Genomic DNA, 27,606 nt, shown 5'->3' with positions numbered 1-27,606 from the left:
TTCACCCCAAACAAGGCACAGTGCCACTCCGATGTCGAGGCTACTATCGGGGACATAAGTTGCAGGGATATCATGTAGGGAGTTGAGCAGCAAGATATCTGTTCACATTACATTTGAACTTCTGCATGTCAGTACAGTTGGGAAAGCAGGAACCTGGAAGGGGTTTAAGGGAGTTCCAAAGTCTAGCAATTCTGGAGAAGAAACTATTAGAGTAGTTAAATCTAGGGATCTCTACTGTGTAGGGGTAGGATTTTGCTGCTTGTTGGGTTTTTTTTTTTTACACAGTGATCACCACTTATCAAGGCCCGGAAGCCACTCAGGGATAAGGGTTATTGCAAGTACATTACGTTAGTGTGGAGATTTGATGAAGTGTTTACTTAAGGAGGCGGTTCATTAGGAATTTGTTAACGTTGGACTTGAAGACATCCAAGTTGTAGTCAGGTGGGAAGCAGGCAGACGGAACAGAGTTCCACAGGCGTGCAGTTCTAAGAAAGAAGCTTTGTTCATGGAATCCGCGTTTTGGATTTAGACACAGATAAAGAGTGGGGGAAACTTTTCACAGTGGATTCAGCTAGACGGGTGTTTTTCGTGAAAGATTGGCGAGGGGGGACCAGAGATTGGAGTTAAGACGAGCACCTGCCATGTAAATAACGATAAAACAAGGATAGGCTCGCAACGTCTGTGGGAGAGAGGTTGCAGGGTAGAGAAAAGGGCATCCCCCACTAAGCCACGACGTCTATTTTGTACTCTGTCAAGGCAGGATAGGCTGTTTTTAGCAGCTCCTGCCCAGATATGGCAACAGTATTCCATCCTTGGACGTACTTGGCTTTTATATAGATAGAGAATTGCATCAGTAGTGAGATATCTTCTGGAGCGGTAGAAGGATCCCACCATCTTTCCAGCGACCTTGGCAACAGACTTGATGTACGTGTTCCATTTCAGATCACGAGTAAAGGTCAAACCCAGAAGCTTGTCAAAACACGGGGCCTCACCCAGACGAGAGCCATCCATCACAATTGATGCCAGCTGGGGATCAGAGCGTTGATGATGTAAGGATAGGAGTTTGGTTTTGGATGCATTAAAGGTAACCAGTCACATCTTCCCCCACTGAACCACGCGCTCGAGATCAGAGGAGAGAGAATCAGAGAGAACTTTGTCATTTACAGCCTTTGATGTGTTGCCGTAGATGGTTTGTTGGAGGTATTTATGTTGAGGGGGTACAAGTGCTTGTAGTTCGTCAGAGCATGCACCATTAAAATACTTGTAGAACAGGCAGAGGGATGCAACATTTTGTCGATGGGGCAGCGGCTGAAGCTTAGATTACAAGACCTATCAGGTTGGCAATTTTCTTTTGAACCTTGTCCAGGAGTGAGAAACTAGTAGCAGATGCACCAGCCCAAATGTGACAACAATACTCCATACATGAGTGAATGGTGGCCTTATAGAGGTACAGGATACTTTCAGGCATAAGTAACTTTCTCGTATAGTAGAGAGAGCCCATCTTCCTCACAGCAGCCCTGGCAATGTCGTTGATGTATCTGTTCCAACTCAGGTTCCCTGTGAACGTTAAGTCGAGGAGTTTGAAAGAAGTACTTTCAAGTAATGTATCTTTAGCTGAGAAGGTTTCTTGTAATTATTGAAGGAAACAAGCTTAGTCTTGGCAGCATTGAATGTGACCATCCATTTTTGTTCCCATTTCACTGCAGATCGGAGATCTTCCTCTAGTTTTTCTGCCATTGCCTTAGATATGTGTTCATTTGTTTTCCCCTCGTGCCTGTTATAGAGCGTGGTATCCTCAGCAAATATACCAATTTTTAGAGGATTCCAATTATTCTCAGAGTTAATGAATGTAATTGAATGTTATTCTTTTCTTCACAGTAATTATACAGTCAGAAGTACCATTCTATATTATCTTATAGATTTTAAAAATAAATCATTTGGTGTTCTATTTATAGCACAGTGGGACCTAATAGGTTAAACTGTTATTCATCTTATGTATGGGAGACAACAATTCATCAACATTGGACGAATTACTTCCCTTGTTTCAGTTAGTCTTTAATGAATAAATGAAAATGTCTTGCCTATCTTATAAGGTGTTCAAAACAATCAGCAGCAGTAAAAAGGAACCCAGCCTTTTTCTTATATGGAGATTGAGCACGACGTTGACATTTGTAATAATGTCTCGCTATTAGTGTCCACTCAGTTTTCCTGTTGAAACATGGACAGCAGAATGAGAGAAGAGGATTCAGGCCTCAGAAGACTGCGTGGAATCTCTTACAACGACCACATAACCAACGAGGAAGTGAAATAAGGCAAGTTATTGGTCCTTATGACGATGTTCTCATCACAATCAGGAGGCACAAACTGAAATGATTCGGCAACATAACAAGAGGAGAGAGGTTTGCCAAAACAGTTCTCCAGGGAACAGTCAGAGGGGGAAGAAAGAGAGGAAGATCAAAGAATGGACAGAATTAAAGCTGAATGATGCGGTCAAACGTGTAGAGGACAGGGAAGGATGGAGCGGACTGGTTGGCAACTCCTCTGTCGCGCCCCAACGGCAACTGCCACGGAGAGATGAAGGTAATCTCTATTGCAATGCCTTATACTAAGGTATTGATTGTACTTGTCTGTCGTATCCTTTAACAAGGAGATAAAACAATCATCAAGGAAACTCATAAGATTTTCCTCTCATTTTTATTCCAAAGAAAACGATTCTGCTTCTATATTCAAATAGAATCAGGATTTCCAATTTACTTCCCCTCCACTCCTGAGGACAGTTGACCTCAGATCACTTTGATCTCTATTAACTTGGTGGCAAAGAGAGTAAAACGGTGGATCTTGGGTTTACTTTTGGCAGTCACATAACTCTTGCTTCTTTAATTGTGTCCTTTAGTTCTCACATTCCATGAACAATGTTTCTGACAAAGAGAGAAGAATTGCTGTTTTCTGAGTTGGGATCTGCCCTAACAATTACCGTTTTTGATTGTGAAGCGGATTTTTTTTTAGTTCCTTACATCAGGTGATTTCAGGTCTTGTCTGGAGCCATTTACATAACCCCCCCCCTAAAAAAAAAGAATTTGACCAACTGAACTGTGAGTACTGGAGAATGAGCTTGTAGAATATCAAAAAGCGTGAGACCCTTATAATATGTAATCTATCCCAGGTTACGCCGGCATGTTGAAAATTGTATCACGATTACGTACATTGATACAGACAGACACAGGTAATGAGATATACACGAAACAGACAAAATCCCCCCCCTTCCGAAATGTTTGGTGCTGCGATGAGATGACCGTTTTTGTGACCTCGTGTCACGAAGGAACCTGGGTACACGTGAAGCCAAATGAAAGAAGAAACACACAAAAAATATGTGAACTATATAAAACACACACAACAACGTCACTAATCAAAAGGGTGAGATGACGCAGACGCACACATAAAAATAAAGTAAATATACAGAAATGTAACTAATGTGATTGCTCATTGTTATGTAAAGAAAAAGAAAAGTTTGCATTGGGATATGTTTATGCAATTGATTTGAGACTTGTTCAAAGTTATGTTGAGAGAAAATATATGTTTAATGTAATTTGAAAAGAAAGCTTCTGGGCTTAACCTTTACTCCTGACCTTAAATGGAATACGTACATCAAATCTGTTGCCAAGGCCGCTGGAAAAATGATCGGATCCTTCTATCGATCCAGTAGATATCTCACTGCTGATGCAATTCTCTATCTATATAAGAGCCAGATACGTCCAAGGATGGAGTACTGTTGCCACATATGGGCAGGAGCTGCTACAAAAGACTTGTCCTGCCTTGATAGGGTTCAAAATAGACTTCGTGGCCTCGTGGGAGATGTCCTTTTCTCTTCGCTGCAACCTCTATCTCACAGAAGAGATGTTACGAGTTTGTCTCTGCTTTATCATTATTTTCATGGAAAGTGTTCGACTGAGCTTCAATCTATGGTCCACCCTCGCCAAACTTTCACAAGAAACACTCGTCTAGCTGAAAACATTATCAATTATTTTCCCCCACTCTTTATCTGTTCCTAAACCTAAACGTAGCTTCCATGAACAAAGCTTCTTTCTTAGAACTGCACGCTTGTGGAATTGTCTTCCGTTTTCCTGCTTTCCAGCTGTCTATAATATGGTTGTCTTCAAGTCCAACGTAAACAAGTTTCTGATGAGCCGTTCCACTTAAGTTAACAAATTTACCGAACTTCCATTACTATCGATTACTATATTGTCCTTTTGACTACTGTTCACTCTTTAACCCTTATCCTTGAGTGGCCTCTCGGCATTGATAAGTGGTGACCCTATGTAAAAAAAAAGAAGCTTTGTTGTTTGTGTTGAAAATAAAGTGTCGATTATCTGTTGGAAGATAGGAAGAAAAAAAATAATTTAGAGTTAAACACACAAGCGAATGTGTTCATTGTTAAGTAAGAAAGAAATAACAAAAGAAAAATGGGGGTGGACAATGATTAAAAAGAAACATAAGACACTGACAAACACGAAAAAAAAAAGAAAGTAAGAGAAAATTACATGCACACATAAATACGTAATGAAAAAAAAAATAATAGAAAATTACATGCACACATAAATACGTAATGAAAAAAAAATATATAGAAACACAAAAATAAAGAGTTTTTAAATGTTATGATTTAAATGTCAAACGGATTGTATATTTTTAGTTAGCAGTAATTGGGTATTCATAAAATGACAATTGTGTTTGTGTTTTTTTCGTTGTGAAAAGTGTGGCTATATAGAAATTTTAGACTTTCGGAAAAGAGTAGGAGCAATTGGATTTTGTTGCTTTAAAAACAATGGACACGTTCTGAAATATAAATGAAAGCTTTTTTTTTTGTTGTCTAGAAATGTGTTTTATTTCAAGACAAATGTTGGGGGTGGGGTGCCTCCGGCCTTGCTTATGTTCACTAAGGGGATCTTGATTTTTGTGCTGTAATGTTTTTTTTTAAAAGGAAAAACTATGAGGATAACTTGTTATTTGCAGTCCCCTTTGCAGCTATGGGCGACTAAATCAAGAGGCAGAATAAAGATATGGCAACATTTGGTTATACACACACATAAGACATTATGAAACGGCCACACACACACACACACACTAGATGCATCATGATTACATACATAGATACACAGAGACACACGTAATGAGATATACATGCAACAGACAGAATCCTCCCCACCCAAAATCTTACATCTAGAAGAGAGAGAGAGAATTTTGCCAGAAGCAGGAATACGTCATTGAATTTCTGGCAAAAATGCATTCAGAATGGTGGTGACTATGTAGAAAAATTAATTCTAGAGCACAAAATGTCGCCCGTTTTAATAGTACCATTATTTTGAGTTAAAAAAATAGGAGAACTTTTGGAACGATCTTCGCATTATTTAGTTTTTAGAGCGTAGCATTTTGTACTTATTGGATCTAGCATCAAATCATCCCAAAAGGATTTATATGCCAAAAAATCTCAAAAGGGTTGATACGCCAAAAAACCTCAAAAAGTTGATATGCAACAAACAAACAAACAAACAAAAAAACAAAAAAACAAAATGGTTGATATGCCATCAAACTAAATTACCAGTGAGCCTAACATCACGTGCTTCTTAATGATAATTCATATTAAGGAAAAGCCCTGAAAATGAAAACATTCTCTTATTCTGGTCATAATCTGATCTCCATTGCAACCAATGGTTTCCGCTTTGAAGTGGCTGAAAATACTGAAGAGCACAGAAAAGATTCTGAAAAGTCAGAGGTTAAAACAATAAAAAAAAAATTTCGTTTATGTTTGTTGGTTGTTTTGTTTTTGAAGGGAGTGGTTGGTTTTGTAAAAAAAAAAAAAACTGTCTTCTTCAAATATATATTTCATTTCCTTTTTTTTGAAAGAAGACATTACGCAAGAAAAGAAAAATAAGTGTGCTTAGGTGTATCCTGAAAACACATACTTATGGGTTAGCGAAAATGTATATATAATGTAGATGCTAACCACACTTTGTATGGTAAATTCATTTCCTCTTTTTGTGCTTCAAAAGAAAATCTGCTTCAAAAAATGATAGTGAAAGAAAACATCAGGCAAAAAATAAAGTGTTTAAAATAAAAAATAAAGAACTGGGAAAGAGAGGAAAATGAGTGAGAGAGACAGAGAGAGAGAGAGAGAGAGAGAGAGAGAGAGAGAGAGAGAGAGAGAGAGAGAGAGAGAGAGAGAGAGAGAGGGGAGGAGGAGGGTCTTGTCGTTGTCGTGATGTAATCGTGGAAGGTGACAACTAAAAAATGAAAGAACTTGTCTTGTCTCTTTCATCATCTCTATCTATTTAATATTATATAAAAGGAATGTGTCTGTATGTGCCTCTGTATATGTCTAAGTTCGTTCCATACGGACTCGCAAACGGTTGGGTTGTTTTTATGAAATTTCACACGAAGGTACTTTATGTGCCTGGCAGTGTTCTTAGATAAGTTTTGTATTGGAATGTTTTCGATAAGTATTGACAATAGATTATCGAAATAATCCGATGAAAGAAGGAACAGGCGATTTTGACCAAAGTTAACACCTTACACAGCCTAACATCACAAGTGCATTTGAAAAGTTTTGTTACCATACGCCAAAAGACCCGACATATAAAATATGGTTCTTTGATATGAGAGAGGCACATTGAAAAATGAATGTTTCTGTTTAAAGCACATTTGCACCATGATACTTGACTAAGTAGAAGAGTAACTTATCTTGCCTTTGGTAACATTTATTTATTAGATATTTAATTTTTTGACCCCTTTTTTCGTTTGTTAGCTTCTCTATTAACTCCCCAAATTCGTTTTATATTTTAAACCGATCAATTTCGCATCCAATTTTGAGACAAAATTGTTATACAAGATTTATTTTTTAGTTTTCTGCAAACAATGTATGTTCAACCACAGGAATAACGACACATCAACAGCTAAGTGCACTTTAAACAATGTTTGCGGCGAACCATATTGCACCATTATTTTGCCAGAGTAAAACCCTCATTTCAGAACAGCACCAGCTATCCTGTTTTTGGGTGCACGAATCTGAAACGGTGACGAAATAACAAATCCCTTCAAGCAGTTAAATATTAATAATGAAAAAAAAAAAAAAAAAATCCAAATTAGTCTTTCCGTCTGCTATATCATTCTTATCTCTCTTTATCTTTCCATGTATATGGATTAAATCGTATGAATATTCGCTGTTATTTATGGCAGACGATTCCAATCTTCGATTCAACAGTTACTTTTATTACCTTGATTGTTAATATACAGAGAGAGAGAGAGAGAGACGGAAGCGAGAGTGATAGACATTGTATAACATAAGAACGGTCAGAAATCAAGCAACATACAATTAAAGTGATAAACATTAACTTGGTAATTTGATGAAATAGAAAACAGAAAATGCACGTTGAGTTTATTTTATCTAGTTGAATAACTCACTTCCTTATTTCTGTCTTTTAGTTTTCATATTGTATGAACGATGCTTTTTTTTTTTTTACATGGATGTCACCACTTATCAAGGCGCAGAGTTCACTCGGGGATAAGGGTTATTGCGTGTACAGTAATCAATGGGATAGTATCGTAGTAATCGTTAGTATTGGAGATTTGATAAAGTGTCTTATTTAAGGGGGCGGTTCATCAGGAATTTGTTTATGTTGGACTTGAAGACATCCAAGTTGTAGTCAGGTGGGAAATAGGCAAATGGAAGAAAGTTCCACAGGCGTGCACTTCTAAGAAATAAGTTTTGTTCATGGAATCTACATTTTGATTTAGGCACAGATAAAGAGTGGGGAAAATTAATGAGTGGTTTCAGTTAGACGGGTGTTTATCGTGAAATATTGGTGAGGGAGGACCAGAGATTGGGGCTCAGACGAGCACTTGCCATGGAAATAATGATAAAACAAAGACAGGCTCGCAACGTCTCTTCTGTGGGATAGAGGTTGCAGGGAAGAGAAAAGGGCATCCCCACTAAGCCATGAAGTCTGTTTTGTACTCTGTCAAGGCAGGATAGGCTGTTTTTAGCAGCTCCTGCCCAGATGTGGCAGCAGAACATCCTTGGACGTACTTGGCTTTTATACAGATAGAGAATTGCATCAGTAGTGAGATATCTACTGGAGCGGTAGAAGGATCCCCCCATTTTCCCATTTTTGACAAAGAAGGAAGAATTGCTGCTTTCTGGGTCAGAATTTATTCATCTGACATTTATTGTTTGCTAGTTTTTGACCTTGACGTAATATTTTTAGCTCCTTATGTCAATTGGGTTCATGCCTTGTCTGAAGCGATTCCCATAAGAAATATGGCTGATTAGAACAATTAAAATGTATTTGTGAAAACATAACTTAATCCCAAAACACTAAAGAATATTTTAATATGTATTTTTAAAAAAACACATAAGAAATAAACGTTGATTTAAAGTATCGCATAAGTAAAAAAAAAAAAAAATTTTCCAGTAAAAAAAAAAAAAAAAAAAATTTTCCAGTAAAAAAAAAAAAAAAAAAAATTTCCAGTAAAAAACACATAAGAAATAAACGTTGATTTAGAGTATCGCATAAGTAAAAAAAAAAAAATTTTCCAGTAAAAAAAAAAAAAAAAAAAAAAATTTTCCAGTAAAAAAAAAAAAAAAAAAAATTTCCAGTAAAAAAAAAAAAAAAAAAAATGGTGTTTTTGTACAACGTTTTAGTGAATCATTTCCATCTGATTTTTATTTCATGTTTGACTTTAAATGGTGAAAAGTTAATTCCAAAATGTGGGTTTGTTTATGCAGCTGATAAATAGTCAAGATCACGCAACTCGCAATCGTAGTAGTAGTAGTAGTAGTAGTACGACTAATTTTCAATTAGCAACACGACAACACGAATGTCCTTCTAGACCTTCCATGGTGGATAGAAACTTGGAATATCCAAAACAAAAAATAAAAACGACCAGCTTTCGAGTTTAGTCTAAAACACTTAAATATCTAGCCACACTGAAAAACTATGATACAGCGAAACAGTCTGTAGATGACTTTATACAGTATCCCCACTTCATTCCAACTTCTTCATAGGTTAAGCACTGTGGAAAAGTGAAATGTGTCATTAGCGATAATGCAAAGTTTTTTTTTATAAAAACAATTAGAAGACTCTTTGATGTTGTATATATCCAGGTGTAGAGTCGACGAACATTATCCACACTAGTGGACTTCCTCAAAAAAAAAAAACAAAAAAAAAAACCGGTTTCAAGCTTAGTCTGAAGCACTCAGAAGGACTTCCAAAGACTATCCTGCAAGGAATAATTTAGGGGATAGAAGCCAAGGTAGACAGAAGAAGTGGGACAGGGAAAAGCTTCGATGTTACTCAGGCACTCGCCCACAGCCGCCTCAAGTGGAGCCAGCTGGTCTGCCATTCATCCACCATATAGCACTCTTATGACAATATGATACACATCGCCGTATTCCTATGAAATTGTATGGTGACATATTTTACCTTTTGCTTAGTTCTTCAAAGTTGGAATGCATTATATGAATGGGAATAGACAACATTGATTGAAACAAATACATGGAAGATACTGCCAAGCCTGCTACAAAGAAGATGGGCTCCCTCTACTGTGCTAGAAGCTCCTTACACCTGCCAATATCCGAAATCTCTATAAAGTCACCATTCGCCCATGCATGAAGTATTGTTGCTAGATCTAGGCTTTTACATCTACCACTGGTCTCTCCCTCTTTTTGACAGGGTACAAAAAAGAGTCTCTAATCCAATAGGTCCTGCACTGTCTACAAAGCTCTAGCCCCTGTCCTATCACTGTAGTGTTCATTCCTGCGCTTATTTTACAAGTATTTTCACGGAACCTACTGCACTTGCAACCCCCGATGAGCTTGCTGCACTTGCAACCCTTCAACATAAAAACTCCCGACCAATTTGACTAACAGCAAAACTGCACTCTTTCATTGTAGAGAGCCCCGGATGCTGGAATTTTTCTGCTCAAATGACATCTCTTGGACTGCTTGCCTTTGACATTTCCTCCCTACTACCTGTTTCCCCGATTGTACCAACAGGCAAAAATTTAAATGTAATGTTAACAAAAGTCTAACTGCACAACTATCCACTTAGAATGCTTCCCATAAATATGTCCCCGTATTTCAGTAACCCTTTACGTCTCAGCGGCAATATGCCTTGTTTGGAATAACATGAGAAGAGACAACATTGATTGAAACAAATGCATAAAAGATATTGCCAAGTCTGCTGCAAAGAAGGTGGGCTCCCTTTACAGAGCTAGATTTTAATTTTGGAAGATATATAGCTTTAGGAATCTTAGTTGGACTTTTTGAATGTTATTGCTATCCTGTTTGAATTTAGGAGACAGTGCTCAGTTGTTTGACTTCTTGAATCAGAACTAATTAGATAGGGATCAGAAGCCAGAGAGTTGCTATGTGTGCCCGTTTTACAAGTATTTTAATAGAATGTGCTCTGATGAACTCGTCGTACTTGTGCTCCCTCGATGTGCATGTCCCCGATAAACTCGTTTAGCAACAGAATCACACCCCTTCACTGTTGAGTTCTCTAAATGCCAGAAAGCTTTCTACTCTAATAATTTCCTTCCTTGAACAGCTAGATTTTGACATTCCCTTCCTGTTACCTGCTTCCCTGACTAATAATATGCAGAAGTTTAAACGTAACATAAATCAACATATTGTTAATCTTTTCTAGGCATCGTCTCGAATGATAGCCTCTTATGTCCAAGTGGTGGTATGTCTTGTTAGGGGTGAATGTGAATAAAAATAAACAGATGGAATGTGCTATTGTGTTGTGTTTATGTTGGATTCTGATTGGTTGCTGTATAAATATTTCTTCTTTTAGCAAGAGTTTTCTGTCAATTAGCCACACCAAGAATGAAGTACTGTTGCCACATTTGGGTAGGAGCTGCTAGAATCAGCTTATCCTACCTTGACAGAGTTCAGAATAGACTTTGTAGCCTGGTGGGGGATGCCCTTTTCTTTTCCGTGCAACCTCTTTCCCACAAAAGAGACGTTGCGAGCCTCTTTCTGCTTTATTTTAATTTTCATAGCAAGTGTTCATCTGAGCTCTAATCTATGGTTCTTCCCCTGTCCTGACTTTCATGAAAAACACTCGTCTAGCTGAAACCACTATCAATAATTTCCCCCACTCTTTATCTATGCCTAAACCTAAATGTAGATTCCACAAACAAAGCTTCTTTCTTAGAACTGCACGCCTGTGGAACTCTTCTGCTTTCCCGCTGACTATTATGTTGGTACAAAAATAATGTTGTTTTTTGACGTTCAACTATATATAAACGAAATTATTTTTGCACCAACATCAACCTAATACAATATGGTCGTCTTCAAGTCCAACATAAACAAGTTCTTGATGAGCTGTTCCTCTTAAGTAATCCCATTTATCAAATTCACACTACTAACGATTACTATGATATTGTCCTTTTGACTACCATACAATCATTAACCTTTATCCTCGAGTGGCCTCCAGGCATTAATAAGTGGTGAGTCCTTTGTGAAAAAAGAAAGTTGTAGTCTTACTCTAGTAAGCATCATTTGAATTGTAACAAAAAAATGATTTAAACTTTCAACGATAGTTTTCATATGATATAGTTTTTAGTTTTATAGGGAATCTAAAACAATCTTAAGATACTGTTGTGGTGTGTCCACCCAACGGATAACAATAAATTCTTCCACTTCCTATATAAGGCCAAGAGAATATGCCTCCCTGCATTACCACATGTCGTGCATGAGTCTGGCACTGTGGCAGTCGGACTGACGTATAACCAGAATGTTTATTTGCTGTATTTGTGTTTCTGTTCAATATAGTTTGTTTCCAAGTTGTCCTTCTTTCGGATCTTTACAAATTTATACTCCTATAATTTTTTTTTGTATTCATATTCATATTAAAAACCATTTTTTCTATTTATTTTAAAAAGAAAATACAACTTTTTTTTTCATATATTGGTCATGGAATTGAATTCATCTGCAAAAGATCTAGTTAATTTGTATATTCTTTTAAACATTCATTTTAATTAATTCTCTATTAATTTTTTCGTTTTTTTTATGGGATGATCATCCTTAGTTAACTATTACATATAATTATATCCATGCAGATATTCTACATGATTTATACTTGCTTAATATTTGCATAAAAAGGTTATAATAAACACAGACCTCTTTATTTATGTATATAAGAAACACGCACATACACAGAAACATGCAAACTGCTCAAAGAATGTTTCTAATATAGACAATAAAAATTAAATATACTCAATAATAATTCAATAACGAAAGGGAGATAAGTCATATTTTAAACTTCAAATATTTATCTCCCTTATATCACTTGAGTCATTATTTAAAATTGTCATCTTCTCAACCTGCATAATTTTTTTTAAAGCGAACTGAACCCAAAGACACATAACATTATAAAAAAAAAAAAAATAAAAAAAAAATAATAAACAAGGCAAAAAAGAATAAAAAAACAAGACAAAAAGGTTAATTAAAATCAAATATGTCTAAAATGCAATGCCGTTAAGGTCTCAATTCTAAAATACTATAAAATGAGGTTATATATATATAAGAAAATAAAATTTAGAAAATCTGCATACAAGGAAAAGAAACAGAAATTTTATTATCCGACAAGGAATACTAACTTAAAAATTAAGAAATCTTTACACTGTGGGTTTCAAAGTATGCCTACTTCTCATCAGAGGAAAGTGGGTCCCCAACCAGAACAGGCAATCAATCGATTTGATTGAAAAATTGGTTATTTCACTGATTTTGATGACAATAAAAATCTAAAAGTATGAAACATTCGTTGATCATCTTGACGATGTTTACCGAATGTTTGGATATTCTTGATATTTGTTGAGTGGAAAACTAGCTCTTTTGGTCAGAAATCTATTCAACAAGTACGGTCAAGTAATGGCTACAAAAGCACGGAGAAAATTCTTCTAACATGTTTTTTTTTTCTTTGTTTTTTGTTTGTTTGTGGTTTTGCTTTTTGTTGAACAGCTATCTTGTTCAAGTTTGTTAGATGGAACAGATTCTGGTTTGAATAGATACAAAGATTTTGACAAATTCAGACAAAGTTTCTAAAATAAAATGTCTTACAAATTTATAAAAGATGGTGACGGTGGTTCAGTGGTTAACGGCACGGTCTAACGACCTGGGTGTTTGAAGTTCGAATCCAGTTCGCTCCACAAAAATCACTTTCACTTAGGATGTTGGCAACCTTCACGTGGTCTCTCCTGTAAGTACCTAATGTCTTTCTAGAAAGAAATTCTGACTACAAAAATATCGGGGAAACCAATGCCAACAATAGAATCTTTCGGATTCATACAATGAGGATGATAAATCCTCGTCTCAAACCTTCAAAAACATAACATGGCTATCCTAATTTTTTTTTTTTTTAAATATCTGAGAATGGTTAATTGTTTTAACAGCAAATAAAATGTTTTCTTTAGAATTTTCCGGATATTTTTGTTTGCAATTGTCCACTACACAACGTTTAAATGCGATACTCATCTGTAAGCCATCGCATTTGGCCTTGACTGCTGAAAGATGAATGAACGTTTTCTTTATGACTGTTTATGACTGATACGATACCGTGGGTGTGTTTGGAATGGTTTTTAAAAGTACATCAAATTGAACTTTGACCTGCATCAACTTTATCAGTGTCAAGATCTCTTCCAATTCTATAATGAAAGATTTGACAGAAAAAGAAACATTTTTCTTTGAAATCAAACAAAAAAAAAAAACCCCAAGGAATATTTATTTCCCGCTGCCAATGTTTGTAAGAAGAGAATGACTAGCTATGTTTACCATGTTTTCGCTCTGTTCATCTTGGTTATCATATTCACAGCGTTACAGTTGCTGTACTTTCTGGCTTTCTTCCTTGTATTACCAGATCAGGCTGTCTGAAGGTAATGACTTCCTGGCCTGAATGCACCAAACATTGATGGTATTGTTTTTTTTACTTTCCCTTTGAAAAACTCATGTTCTGCAAAGTCAAAAACAAAACAATCCAACCAAACACCATGATTAAATATTTAAAGATATAAATCTTAAGGATATTTTTTTTTCCAAAATCCATAGATTCGCCATGAAATAACCCGAAAAAAGTTGCTATGCGATAAAAAAAAAAAACAAAACAATCCAACCAACCTGCATGAATAAATATTTAAAGATATAAATAAATTAAAGCATAAAAACTTTACGCAGAATTTCTGGATTCAGCATTAAATTACCCATTATCAAGAATATCCAAACATTCAGTAAATATTTCTCTACCAAGTAATGTTTTCACTACTTAACCTCTGCTGTCCACGAGGTAAAATAAAGATATAATCCACTTTTTACTGTATACTAATTTTACATGCCTACAAAACTAGTTGATAAAATATGGCAGCCTCTTCAAGAGATAATGGCTTCATGATAGCCGATCAACAAAAAGCAAAACCACAAAGAAAAAAACACAAAACAAAAAACAAAAAAAAAAAAACATGTTAGAAGAATTTTCTCCGTGCTTTTGTAGCCATTACTTGACCGTACTTGTTGAATAGATTTCTGACCAAAAGAGCTAGTTTTCCACTCAACAAATATCAAGAATATCCAAACATTCGGTAAACATCGTCAAGATGATCAACGAATGTTTCACACTTTTAGATTTTATTGTCATCAAAATAAGTGAAATAACCAAATTTTCAATCAAATCAAAAATACTTGATGTAAAACAAAACAATCAAACTAAACTCCATAAATAAATATTTAAAAATGTAAATAAATTTAAACAATTTTTTTACAAAATTTCTAGATCCGCATTAAATAGTCTGAAAAAGGTTGATATGCCGTAAAATGAAACATCCAAATTTTTTCAGGTGTGATTAGAGAATTCGGAAATATTCTTGTTCTACTTTGCTTTCCTGTCCGATCAGTTGAACTGAACTAATTATTCTTTTTGATTGAGACTCACCACGTATCAAGGCTCAAAGCCACTTGAGAATAAGGGTTAATGAGTGTCAGGTGGGTCGACACTATGATGATACTGATGATTATGGTAATGATGATTATGGTAATGATGATGATTATTATGATGATGATTATCATGGTAATGGTGCTGATGATTATGGTAATGATGGTGAAAGTTTGTCAAAATCTGATTATTTAACAGCTTAAAAAATCTGTGTTACTATTGGACTTAAAAACGATAATGTTGTAGTCGGTTGAGAAGCAGCTCCACAATATTGTGTTCCACAGACTGATAGTGCTAGGAAAGAAACTTTGCTCATTGAAGTTTGGTTTAATTTTAAGCTTAGGGAGACAGAAGGAAAATTATTGACAATGGTTGTAGCTAGATAAGTTTCTAATGAATATTTTACAGAGAAGAGGAGGCTTATATTGAAGCTCAGCCCATCACTTGCAATGAAAATAGCTATAGAATAGACGATGACTGAATCCTTAGAAAATGATCCCCAGACCGTAGTGGAATGGGGCCGGAAATAGATGGTAACATTTAATGCTAGTAAGACTAAGCTGCTCCCATTTAACAATTACAAGAAGCCTTTCCAACCACCGATATCTATGACAAATAACTCCCTACCTGAATGTTCTTCCTTCAAACTCCTTGGCTTGTTTGGGGTGAAGAGGAGTATATATATATATATATATATATATATATATATATATATATATATATATATATATATATATATATATATATATATAAAACAAACAAACTAGCAACGTTTCTTCTGTGATAAAGACGTGATGGAGAAGATGATATCACCCACTAGATTACAAAGTCGGTTTTGTGCCTTGTTAAGGTAGGACAAGGACTCTGAGCAGATATGACAACAGTCCTCCATCTTGGGATGTATTTGGCTTTTATATTGGTAGAAGAAATAGATATCGGAAACCAGAGAGTTAGTAAATAAGCAGGTTGGGATATTCTATTGTGTTTAGATGGAAGAGTCCATTCACTGCGTCCTGATTGGTTGCTAGTCCATAAGTGCACATTCTAGTCCGTAACTATTGCATCATTAAAATAAGAGTTTGTCAGCTGGACACCAGGTGGAGCCTTTATGTTGCTAGGCATCATTTTCATTCTACAGCATTCGTGGATTTTTTTTTTGCATTATTTGGACTACTGTTCTCATCTTGAGTGTTATTTTCACAATGTTTCAGCCGATGTAATCTCCGACCTTCTTCCGGTGGATCTTGTTGAACTCAAGAATCTTTCTGTGGAACTCAAAATTTGTACGACATTTGGAATGATTTAATCCATAAGGGTAGTAGGCTCTCATTCCGTCAGCCATGACTGGATAGAAATCCCGAGTAATTCCCAGTTGTATTTTGAGTGTCGGCTTAACTGCAGATTGAACCTTCAATCTCGAGAAGAGTGTAAATTTAAAACTGAATTTTATGGCAATGACTGGTGACGTAATGGATAAAGTACTTAGTAATTCAGTTGTAAAATTACACTCTTCTAGAGATTGAAGGTTCAATCCTAAGTGTGAGCAACATGCAAAATACAATTCACCTCAAACAAGTATTTTAAAATTATTACTGTGATATGAAATAGATTTATAGGAGGATAACTTGAGTAGGGAGTTGAGCAGTAAGGTTTTGATTCAGATTGTACTGCATGGTTGGGGAAATGGGGAGTTGGAAGGAAATTCTAAAAAAGCGGCTCAAGAAAAGAAATTCTTACTGTAAAAAACTTCTGGCATATATGGATCTTTACAATGAAGAGGTGCGATTTTGCTACGAGTTGGAATTATTTACGTTAAGGCAATAAGCCGGTAAAATTTCATCCAGACAAATGCATTCTTCGCAATCCTGATGTTTTGAATAAAAAAAAATGCATTTTATAAATGTTTTTTAGTTTGAAACATAAAAAAACAAAAGAGTTGCTACATGGGAAATAAATATGACAAATGGACATTTTAAAAGTATCCACGAACTCACTCTAACCTCTACTTATATAAGCCAATCTAAATGATAAATGACAGAAAAAAATGTTTTTATCAGCTCTTAGAATAACTTAGTAAAAGAAGGGGAAAAAATGACTGAAGTCTCAATGGAAAAATATATGAATTCTTTATTTTTGTTGCTATAAAAAGAATCTAAGATTTCCCATATGTTGAGTCACTTTGGATGAAAGGAAAGAGAAAAAAAAAGGGATGGCTAAAAGGTTTAACTCTTCAATAATTAATTGGCAATAAAGTTACGTAACTATTTACATGGAACTAAAAAGAAAATGAAGAGTTGAAGAGAATTAAAGGCGATTAATAGAGAAAGAAAGAGAAAGAGAGAAAAAAGAGGGTGAAAGTGATAAAGAAGAAATAAAACTGACATGAGGGTTAAACGAATGAACACATATCCAACGTAAATGGATGGTAACATTTAATGCTACTAAGACAAAGCTTCTTTCCTTTTACAACTACAAAAAACAAAAAATAAAATAAAATAAATAAATTAACAAACACCAATTGCCATGACAAATGACACCCTATCTGAGAGCTCATCATTCAAACTCCTCGGCTTAACATTAATAGGCAACATGAATTGAAACAAATACATTGGAAACATTGCCAAGGCTGCTGCAAAGAAGGTGGGCTCCCTTTATCATACTAGAAAATTATTCACACCAGACAGTATCCTATATCTTTACAAAGCCACAATTCGCTCATGCATGTTGTATTGTCGCGGCATCTTGGCAGGTGTATCTATCACTAGTCTCTCCTGCTTAGGGTCCAAAACAGAATCTTAAATCTAATACATCCCGCACTAAGCTCCACTCTCTGTCCCACAGATGCAATGTCGCATCCCTGCTTATTTTTATTCAATGTGCTCTGATGAACTCATAGCCCTTGTGTCACAACGATGTACACAATCCCGACAAGCAACAAAATCCCGCCACTTTACTAGAAGCCTTTTAGTCTAATAGTTTCTCCCTTCAGACTGCTAGACATTGGAATTTCATCCCTGTTTCCTGCTTCCTTGACAGTACTAACCTGCAGAAGTTTAAACAATGTAAACAGACATCTCACTGCTCAACTCCCCATAATCTAAACTAGTAACCCATTATGCTCCAAGTGACAATATGTCTTGTTTTGGTGTAAATTAAAGTTTTAAAAATCGAAGAAGAGAAAGTGAAAAAAAAAACAAAACATGTTAAACAAAATGAAAAATGATAGAAAATGATGGATTCGAATCCATAGTTAAACAATGATTTGATGGAATTGCTTGTTCCAAGTTGTGTAGGAATTTAACAGAAATGAATTAGGAAGGATTTGTAAAAAAAAAATATATATGTGGAAATGTACTATTAAAAAAAATGAACACGAAAAAAGATTAGCGTTTTGTATGAATCTTGATTCTTTTTATATAATACAATATTATTAAGACCAAAAGTTACTCGAGAGCAAGAGTTAATGTCGGATACTTAGCAATAAACGAGAAAATTGGAAACGGTGGAGGGAAAAGACAGAATCTGATTATTTAAGAAGACGGCTATACAAGTATTTTGTTGTAGTCAACTGGGAAGCAGCACTGCGATATTGTGTTCCATAGAAACGACTGTGTTCCACTTCTGGTATACAGAAGGAAAGTTCTTTGCAGATGTAGTAGCTAGATGGGGAGTTCTTGCTGCAAAAATTTTACAATAAGAATTCAGAGATTGGAGCTCTGTCGAGTACCCAACACGAAAATAACGATAGAGCAGAGAAAGTCTAGCAACGTCTGTTCTGTGGAAAAGAGGCTGTAGGAAGAAGAGGACATTTGCAACTAGATTTCGAAGTCAAAAGAGAAGAGTATGCTGTTATAATATTCTTCACATATCTTATTGTTTCTTATCCTTGAATGAATTTTGTCCTTAATAAGAGGTGACTCATTACTTCTGCATTTTCCCAACCCACGGTTTCTCGTGTGTGCTCGGCCACTGACGAGAATAACCGGAAGCAGTTGATCGCGAAACGTTAAACGGCTACGAAAAAAAAAAAATTATAATGATAAACAAGAAAAACATGGAAATACAATAAGTAAAATTCCAAACATGCATCTAACCTAACCCGCGTGATGAAACAAATTTGGTATTTTTAGTTGCGTGCAAGTGACTCTACAAGTCACTTGGTCGGTCTGTCCGTAACACTTTTGTGCTTGGCCTTTTTGGTTAAGATCAAAGGGCTGTTCTTAGTAGATGCTGTTTTCGATTGCCGCGAACTCCGCCAGTACTGGTCGTATGTCAGTGAGGTGATGGCTCGCATCGATCCTGAGCATCCTCGCCCGATTACTGTATCCAATGTCATTGACAACGTGAGGCTGCCGTGAGACAGGGAAAGACAAATGGTCTGCATTACGATCCTGGCCGTGGCGAGAATGGTGATTTGCGTCTGCAGGGTGGCCGGGAGGGGGGGGTTGTCTTTTTCTGATCAGGATCTGATCGCTTTCTTTAAACACCAACGACGGATGAAGATCAGATGTGATAGAAGAAGGCTGCATCATGCGGCATTTGACAGAAGATGGATACATGTAGCAAGTCTGTGTGTATGAAATGGAACCAGGTTTGAATACGTGTTCCCTGCCTAGGTGTGGAATGTGCAGTTCCGTCAAGCGTAATTAATTTTCAGCCTCTTAGAAAGCCGAGTGAATGCTTCATCCCTCCCCAACTAGGAAGCCTCCAATATCCCCATCCCATCCTATCTGCAATTTTTCTTTTCACCCCTCACTCTAAATTTCACCCGTCTTGGAGAGAAAGAAATCAATCACTAACTCCTCATCTCTCACCCACAAAATTTTCTTTTCTCCATTTCGTCCCATCTATAGAGCATCCCCACTTAGAGACCGGCCTGCAGGAGCTTAGGTTCCTTTACAAACCAAAGTGGAACAGGCAGTCTATCAACTAGACAGGGTTGGGAGGGTCCTACTAATCACTTTTGTATTTTTCTTCCCCCGCCCTCGACACAAATGAATCATTGTATCATCATTGTTGTTATCTTTTGTTTTTACATGGAAATAAAAAATGTTTTAACCAATTGGGTGCTAAGTAGGACGTCCCTCAAGTACGAAATGGTGAAAGAAGATTCTAGCTAAGAGAAACTTTTGTTTAGTTCTAGAGTGACAAGGATGACCAACGAACCCCCCAGCTGTCCCCCTTTTGAGTTGGCCTTGTGCCTAAGTTTTTTGTTCATGTTCATTTTTTGCCTGAATAAAAGATTTAATATCACAAAGTGTAGTATCTGTTCTTACTACATGATGTACTTATGTTTGTAACTTTGTGATATAAAGTGGGGGATAACTTTTCTGTATTAATTTAATGTAAAATGATCACCCACTTTACAACCAGTCAGTCTTAAAGCCATTCAAGTCATTCTCCAGATCATTCAAATTGTTTTTGAAGGATTCCAGTTATTTTTTAAGCATTCAAGTCATTCTTAAGGTCATTCAATTCATCCTTAAGTTCATTAAAGTCATTCATTTACTTTTTATTTATTTAAGCAATTTCAGCCCATTTTTCGTTCATTTTAGTTTATCTTTAAGAATTTCATGTCAATCCTACATTCACGAATTCATTCATTCATTCATTACACGAGAGCACACAACTAATGGCTATCGGCCTTGTTTTAGATTAGGTCCACTTCCACAATTTTCTTTTAAATGACGACTTTTGCTGGTTTTCGACTATACTGAATACAGAAATCGCATTGAAATTTTGCAGAAGTAAGTAGTTATCGAGATATAAAAAGTTGTTTTATGCATTGTATTCTTTGGCGGCCATCTTTGTTACGCGCGTAGATTTGTTTATGGCGTGCGCGCACTCGCGTAAAAAAGATGGCCGCCAAAGAATACAATGCATAATACAACTTTTTATATCTCGATAACTACTTATTTCTGCAAAATTTCAACGCGATTTCCATATTCAGCATAGTCGAAAACCTAGAAAAATCGTCATTTTAAAGAAAATTGTGCAGGTGGACCTAATCTAAAAATTTACCAAAATTTTCTTTTCTTCCAATTTATTCATAAAAAGTAGTCTTCATAGCTAAAAACGGACAGCGCGTTCGTTAAAAATTGAGGAACGTTCGGCTGATCTTTTTTTGGTTATTCTCCTCAGCTGCCGAGCGAGCCCGAGCCAACTTCGTGGAAATCGCGGGTCGGCAGTAAAGCACCAAAGTGTTATATATGGATTCTGATGAAAATATAAAATTTGCAAAAATAAATAAAATATAAAATTTGCATAAATAAATAAATAAATTTGATTTTAAGATTAAAAGAAAAAAAAATCCAGTAAATAATGCAACCTTTTTTTTTATAACTAAAAACCGTGACTCATATCGTAGGAAATGTAGCTTTAAGGTGTGTAGCAAATGAATTTTCGGTGAAATTTACAATTTCTTATCGTAGAAAATCAAAGAAAAGTGTTGATATTCTATTTAGAACGTAGGTCTATCATGTTATTTGGGTAACAACCAGGTTTATCTTGTATAAACCAGTTGGTGGTAATAATCGCCACACCCACATGCGAACAAGACAAAACATTTAAGCAACACATTTATTTTACCCACTTGATATGAAAAAAAAAACAACATAAAAAATAGGTATATAAGATAAATGAATTAAAAATAGAATTCTTTTTCATAAGAAATTTTAGACACTTGTGTACTGTCTTACTGGGTTTTGAACGAATTTTTTTGTTTTCAGTTTTTAAGACTTCGTTTCAAGGGGAGACAAATCAAGAAAGACCTAAACCTTTTCAAAATATTACTCCGAAATTGGATGGTGAAACATTCAATATGCGGGATAACTTTTTTTTTTTGTTTAAATATGGTAACTTTGGACAAAAAGAAAACAAACAAAAACAAACAAACAAACTAGTGACATTTTACGGTTTCAAAGTCTATTATCTGTGGAGAGAAAATGAATAATGCAACAAGTAAATGAAATGATGGTGTCAAATAGTAATATGCTCAAAGGCGTTTCTACACTATTGGAACGAAATTTATAGTCGATAAATGGAGTTTTCAGATAAAAAAAACAATGGTTTCTACTGATTTTTTTTGTCAATTCTAATAAATTACAATGGTAGTTTCCAAATTATGCAGTCGAAATTACCTGAATATTACTGAATTATTAAAAAAAAACAAAACCCAAAAAACTTTAATCGTGTTAGCAGATGAAAATTTCGGCCACCTTATTTAAATCGAAACGGAAAATTACCTCCCCTTTGAAGTCTCCTGTGTCTTATGATCATTTTTATCAAATTCTATTTTTTATTTTCTTTAATGCTCTCTACCAATTCAACTTATAATAACAGGACCATTACCAGCACCCTCAAAATGTAAATCCAGATAATTCAACATTTGAGGGCAGTTTCCAGCTACGGTTATAGTCTTTGGTGTGGTTTCAAGTGAGGGTCACATCATGCTGCCTCATATCTTCGAAGTCGGCTTGAAAGTCAACACCAAAGTCTACCTGGATGTGCTGAAGAGTGTGATGATTCCCTAGTGTAGTCAGGTGGCTTCTGGCAGACCCTGGGTGTGGCAACAGGGCTCAGCACCAGCTCACAAGTCCAAAGAGACCCAGGCTTGGCTTCAAAAGGAGTGCATCGACTTTGTACACTTCTCTCAATGTCACTCCCTCCTCCCCCCGACCTGAACCTGCTGGCCTACTTCATTTGGTCAGATGTGGAGAACATCACCAACACGACCTCCCACAACACAAAAGCCAGCCTGATTGCCACCAACTGCTGAATATTCAACGAGCTCCTGTCTGAGCTTGTAGAAAAGACATGCTCCTAGTTCCAGATCCATACCAAGATGGTGATTGAGACTGAAGGCAGCTACATTGAAGAGATGTCAGTTCTACTCCATAATCACATTGGATTTTCAATAAAAGTTTTAAAATAAAGCTGCTGTGTTGTTTTCTTTAGGACGACAATTTCATCATTCCACACTGGATTTTTAACTACTGATCGTCATCGTCGTCATCGTCATCATCATAATCATCGTCATCGTCATCGTGTCATCATTTTACACACTGTTATGGATTACACACAGCTTTTATAGATTTACTTCCAAACTATCCTACGTCTGGCAAAGTCTTTATCCTTCTTTTGAAGTGTTCTACATCTATTAATCCAAGAACTCTCAACAATTCTTTCAATGTGACCACACCAACAATGTCTCCTTTTCTGTAAACAACATTTTCCTGTACCGTATAATCTTAATCTTCCTCTGAGGCATTGTATACGTTTTTAAAATTTGTTGTCACTTTTAAATATCAATTTATTACATTTAAAATAAATAAAATCTAAATTTTATTTTATAATTTTATAAAAACGTATAGTTAGTTAACTTTATTAATAATTAATCTTATAAAACGTAATTATTAAAAATATATGAATAAGTTATAACAAGCACATTTTATCTCTACAGAAAATGATTATTATGATTGATGTATAAACAACTAAAGAACTTGCGATGGATACAAGCTTAGGCTCTTCTGCAGGCGTTTGCTGTTTGTCTTGTAATGTACCCTGTTCAGATAATGTCTGCACAATGCCAAGGAACATTCAGACTTCCATTTATTTTATTCTTTGTAAACCAGAAAAGCTGTTAAGTTTGAGTCACTGAGATTTTCTTGTCTTCATCATGTAAGATGAATTAAAGATATCACCTGTTTCTGATGCCCACCTGCCACTCCCGCTTTTTTCCACATCCCCTCCTCCTCCTCTACTAGCGCTCCCCTTTTTTCACATCACCCTGCACCTTCCTCTACAAACCTTTCCACTCAACAAGGGGCGTGGTACTACTCACTTTGTTTAATCCCAACATTAGAAGATAATCGGTGTAGGTGGTGGTGGTGGTGGTGGTTTATCCTTAGCCAAAAATATAAACTAAAAATAGCAGAAAGCTGTCTTGATTAAAGAGCTAATAAAAATTCTCTTACCCCCTCTAAAAGAAAAAAAGGTTATAAAAGAAAGTGTTTTTCCCTGATTTGAGGCTAACATTTTAAAATATTGCAATCATATCAGGTTGATAAGACAGTTTTTAACTTTTAAATTCACATGAACATATCTCGGTTCAAACAAAAAATTATTGATCGAAATAAGCTACATCAGAATCAACACTTTTACCAATGCAAAACAAGTGCATTTATGCCAGTGACGCAAAAATCTTGTGTTCTGCCGGCGATGAAGTCACTGAAGGCGTTTTAGATGTTAAGATTTTTCAAGCATTTCTCACGCAGAAAGTTATGAAGATGCTTGAAAAAGTGGTAGTCAATAGGTGAGAGGGCTGGAGAGTATGGCAGATGAGGCAGAATTTCGTAGCTCAATTCGTTCAACTTCGGCAGGATCGATTTAGCAACATGCGGTTAGACATTGTTGTGGAGGAGAACTGAGCCATTTCTGTTGACTAATGCTGGGTGTTGTTGTCGAAGTTTCTGGTGCATTTCATCCATTTGTTGATAGTAAAAAAAAAACTAATGAATAAAACTGGTTGTAGACAACCAAACAGTCAGCATGCCCTTCTTTTCGTGCAATTCTGGCTTCGGGAAGTAACCATTGAGCTGAGCATCGCCAGTTGTCGTAAAGAACCACAACTCGGTCAAGAAATGGGCCGTTCTTGTTGCATAAAAGAGAAAATGAGACTTCGTGACGGCATTTCTTTTGGTTGTCGTTTAATTCGTGTGGCATATTTTTGTCTTCCAATCTCTCAATTCGTTAGAACTCGTTGTGTACATTACAACTAATTCAGAAGTTCTTGAACAGTTGTGTGTTATGATTAACTTCGATTAAGGCCTTAATCGATCATTGTCAGCATCTGATGGCTGACCACTACACCTATCATCTTCAAGACCTTGTCACCACCATAACATTTCTTAAACTACCATTGTGCTGTGCGTTCAGTAGTGGTTCCTGGGCCAAATGCTTTGTTGGTATTGCGAGCTGGATTTTCCCCACCTTGTGTCTAACTCTGCCCTCGTGGGGAGGCAAGCAAATCGGAACACAAAAAGGATGAAAAAACTATAATAAAATTGCTTGATTTTCTAGTCTTCTCATCAATTGCTTGGAAGTCAGGAGGATGAAATTGCATTTGCATAACTCGAGCCATTGTTTTTTTTTTTGCAAATGAAGCCGTCTTCAAAGGCTATGCATTTTGTACAGGATCCAATATTGTTTAAACATTTTATAAATGATAAACTGGACACGATGATCTAAAGTGTGTGCATGGGTTCCATAATTTCGAGGAAAATCCTCTTTCTCAAATGGTAGGTGTTTCAAAAGTTTGAAAACCATCTGTACTATAATTTTGTCACGAATGTTAATTTGCACTATTTATTTATTTTTTTTTTACTAAATCCCAAATTTATAAGAATAGAAAAAGATTTAGCAATAAATTTTAGAAAAATTCACTTTTTAGTAAAGATGTTGGTTATTTTTTTTATCAGTTTTTATTTGATACTAGCGGGGGTACCCGGCGTTGCCCGGGTATTTGGAGGTGTGTGTGTAGGGGGGGGGGGAAGGGTAAAGAACTTAAAAAAATCAGAAAAATCCAAATAAAAAAAAACAGCCAACGAACGTAAAACTTCTTTTAAAAAATCGGAAAAACAAACCCCTCCCCCCCCTAAAAAAAAAACGGCGTTTCCCGGGTGTTTGGAGGTGTGTATGTAGGGGGGGGGCAATGAATAAGCGAATTAATAACCCTGTTTAAACTTTTTAAAAAAATCGGAAAAAACTAAACAAATAAAACAGCGAACGGACGTAAAACAATCGGATAAACAAAAACCCCCCAAAAAGGTGGGGGTGGGGTGGGGGAACAGCGAAAAGCGAAAAAAAAATGGTATAAATAACCTCGTTTCAATATTAAATGTTTAAAAATCGAGAAAAAAAAGTATATCTGATAACTGGGATTAAACCTTTAATCTGTCACTTAACCCATCGCGCTATAGATGTGTGGATGAAAGTATGTCGGTTTTTATAACATTTAAAATGAATTCAATGTACAACGTATTGACGCATGCGTAAAGCCATCTTGTCATGAAGATACCATTTTTCTTTTCACCCCTCCCTGTAAAAAAGAGAGCCGTTAAGGATTAAGAAATGAATGTTTTGCCCAATTTTTCAATATTTGTCAGCCGGAGAATGATACCTGTCTGGTGAAAATCCGTGGCCTGTGTCGAAAGTTTTTGTGAGACATACAAACACACAAACACACATTTTTGCTTTTAGATATATAGACTAGCGGGGGGTACCCGGCGTTGCCCGGGTGTTTGGAGGTGTGTATGTGTATGCTGGGGGGGGGAGGAGGTTGATCAAAACAACCCTATTTAAAAAAAAACAAAAAAAAAAAAACATCGGCCGCGTGTTTGGAGGTGTAAAAGAAAAAAAAAAGTTTTAGTAGAAAGGTAGGCTTGAACCCCGAACCTTTGACGCGGAGGTGGAAAGGAAATGGAAGAAAAAAACCTGCGACCTAACCATCTCGACCATGGGAATAGATGAATTGATAAGTATGTTAAGTTGACGTTTATAAAGCGAAATTAACAGGTGTGAGAACGTTAAGTCGCGTGATGTTTGACCTAGTTTTGCGTTGGAAGCGAGTTTCTGTTTTCCCCGCTACGCGGCGATCAAAAAATATCTCGAAAATAGCTTGTAAAAGTCGGGTAAATTAAAGATAGCTGCGACCAGAGTTCCTTAGTTGTAGATATTATTATTTAGACAGCATATAAAAGGTTTTAAGGAGCGAGTCAACCGAGAATCACGGCAAAAAAAGCCTTTTGCAGACATACAGAAAAAGTGAACACACATACATACACTTTCGCTTTTATAGATATAGATTATTTTACAACTTTCAGAAACGAGTTCATAAAAGGCCACCGTTTTGATTGCTTTATTATCGGTAAAAGCGTAATATTACACACGTTTTAACATGAAGACGCCGTCACAAGAAACAAAGACAAGGAATAACTCGATTCCTTTATTTCTAGTTGAAACAACAGACATTTATTTACAGGTACTTTCCCCTTCACACTTCAATGTGCTTAACAAGACTCTGCCATGTCTAACGTGGTACTCTGTCCATGTCCGGCCACGTTTAGCATGCGTCTTTTCCTGCCAATCTTGGGCCACCTGTGTAACACGTCTATCCCTGTCCTTCTCTCCCTCTGAAGGGTCCACATTTTTCTTTTTTTTTAAAATATTTTTCTTTCCTTCTTCCTCACTGTAACGTCACTTTGCACATGATGTTTGCTGTGGCTGCTACTGCTTATACGGGCTCTATTACCATAATAAGCAAAGTCGAATTTAAGATTCCAACTTCCAATTAAACTAAGAAACAACAAAATTTAGTATCGCGTTTAACAAAAATCATATTTTGTACCCACAACCGTCAATTATGCTTCACAGTAATCGTCAAAATCAAGTGTCATTCACAATAATCGTCAAAATCAATTTCGAAAGTTAAAAACTTGAATTAAAAGTAGTGATAAATGAACGACTTTTGTTTTTTTATGGATACTTATTTTCATCTCAAAGAAAGCGTATTGCTACTTGGAACGTAAGGGGCTACTATTTGGAATCATATCTAACAAGAGACTGTAGG

At 36.0% G+C, this 27,606-nt stretch overlaps 1 protein-coding gene across 2 annotated transcripts in view; it reads right to left on the bottom strand.

The window, feature by feature from the left end:
• LOC145266490 (thrombospondin type-1 domain-containing protein 4-like) overlaps window positions 1-27,606 on the bottom strand; it is a 1,186,987-nt gene that overhangs the window by 120,315 nt on the left and 1,039,066 nt on the right. The window lies entirely within an intron of this gene.

The sequence above is a fragment of the Euprymna scolopes genome, chromosome 4, assembly GCF_053919585.1.
Source record: "Euprymna scolopes isolate OS-2025 chromosome 4, ASM5391958v1, whole genome shotgun sequence".
Lineage (NCBI taxonomy): Eukaryota > Metazoa > Mollusca > Cephalopoda > Sepiida > Sepiolidae > Euprymna > Euprymna scolopes.
The sequence above is the reverse complement of the archived record's forward strand: the minus strand, read 5'-3'. Positions and strand labels throughout refer to the sequence as shown.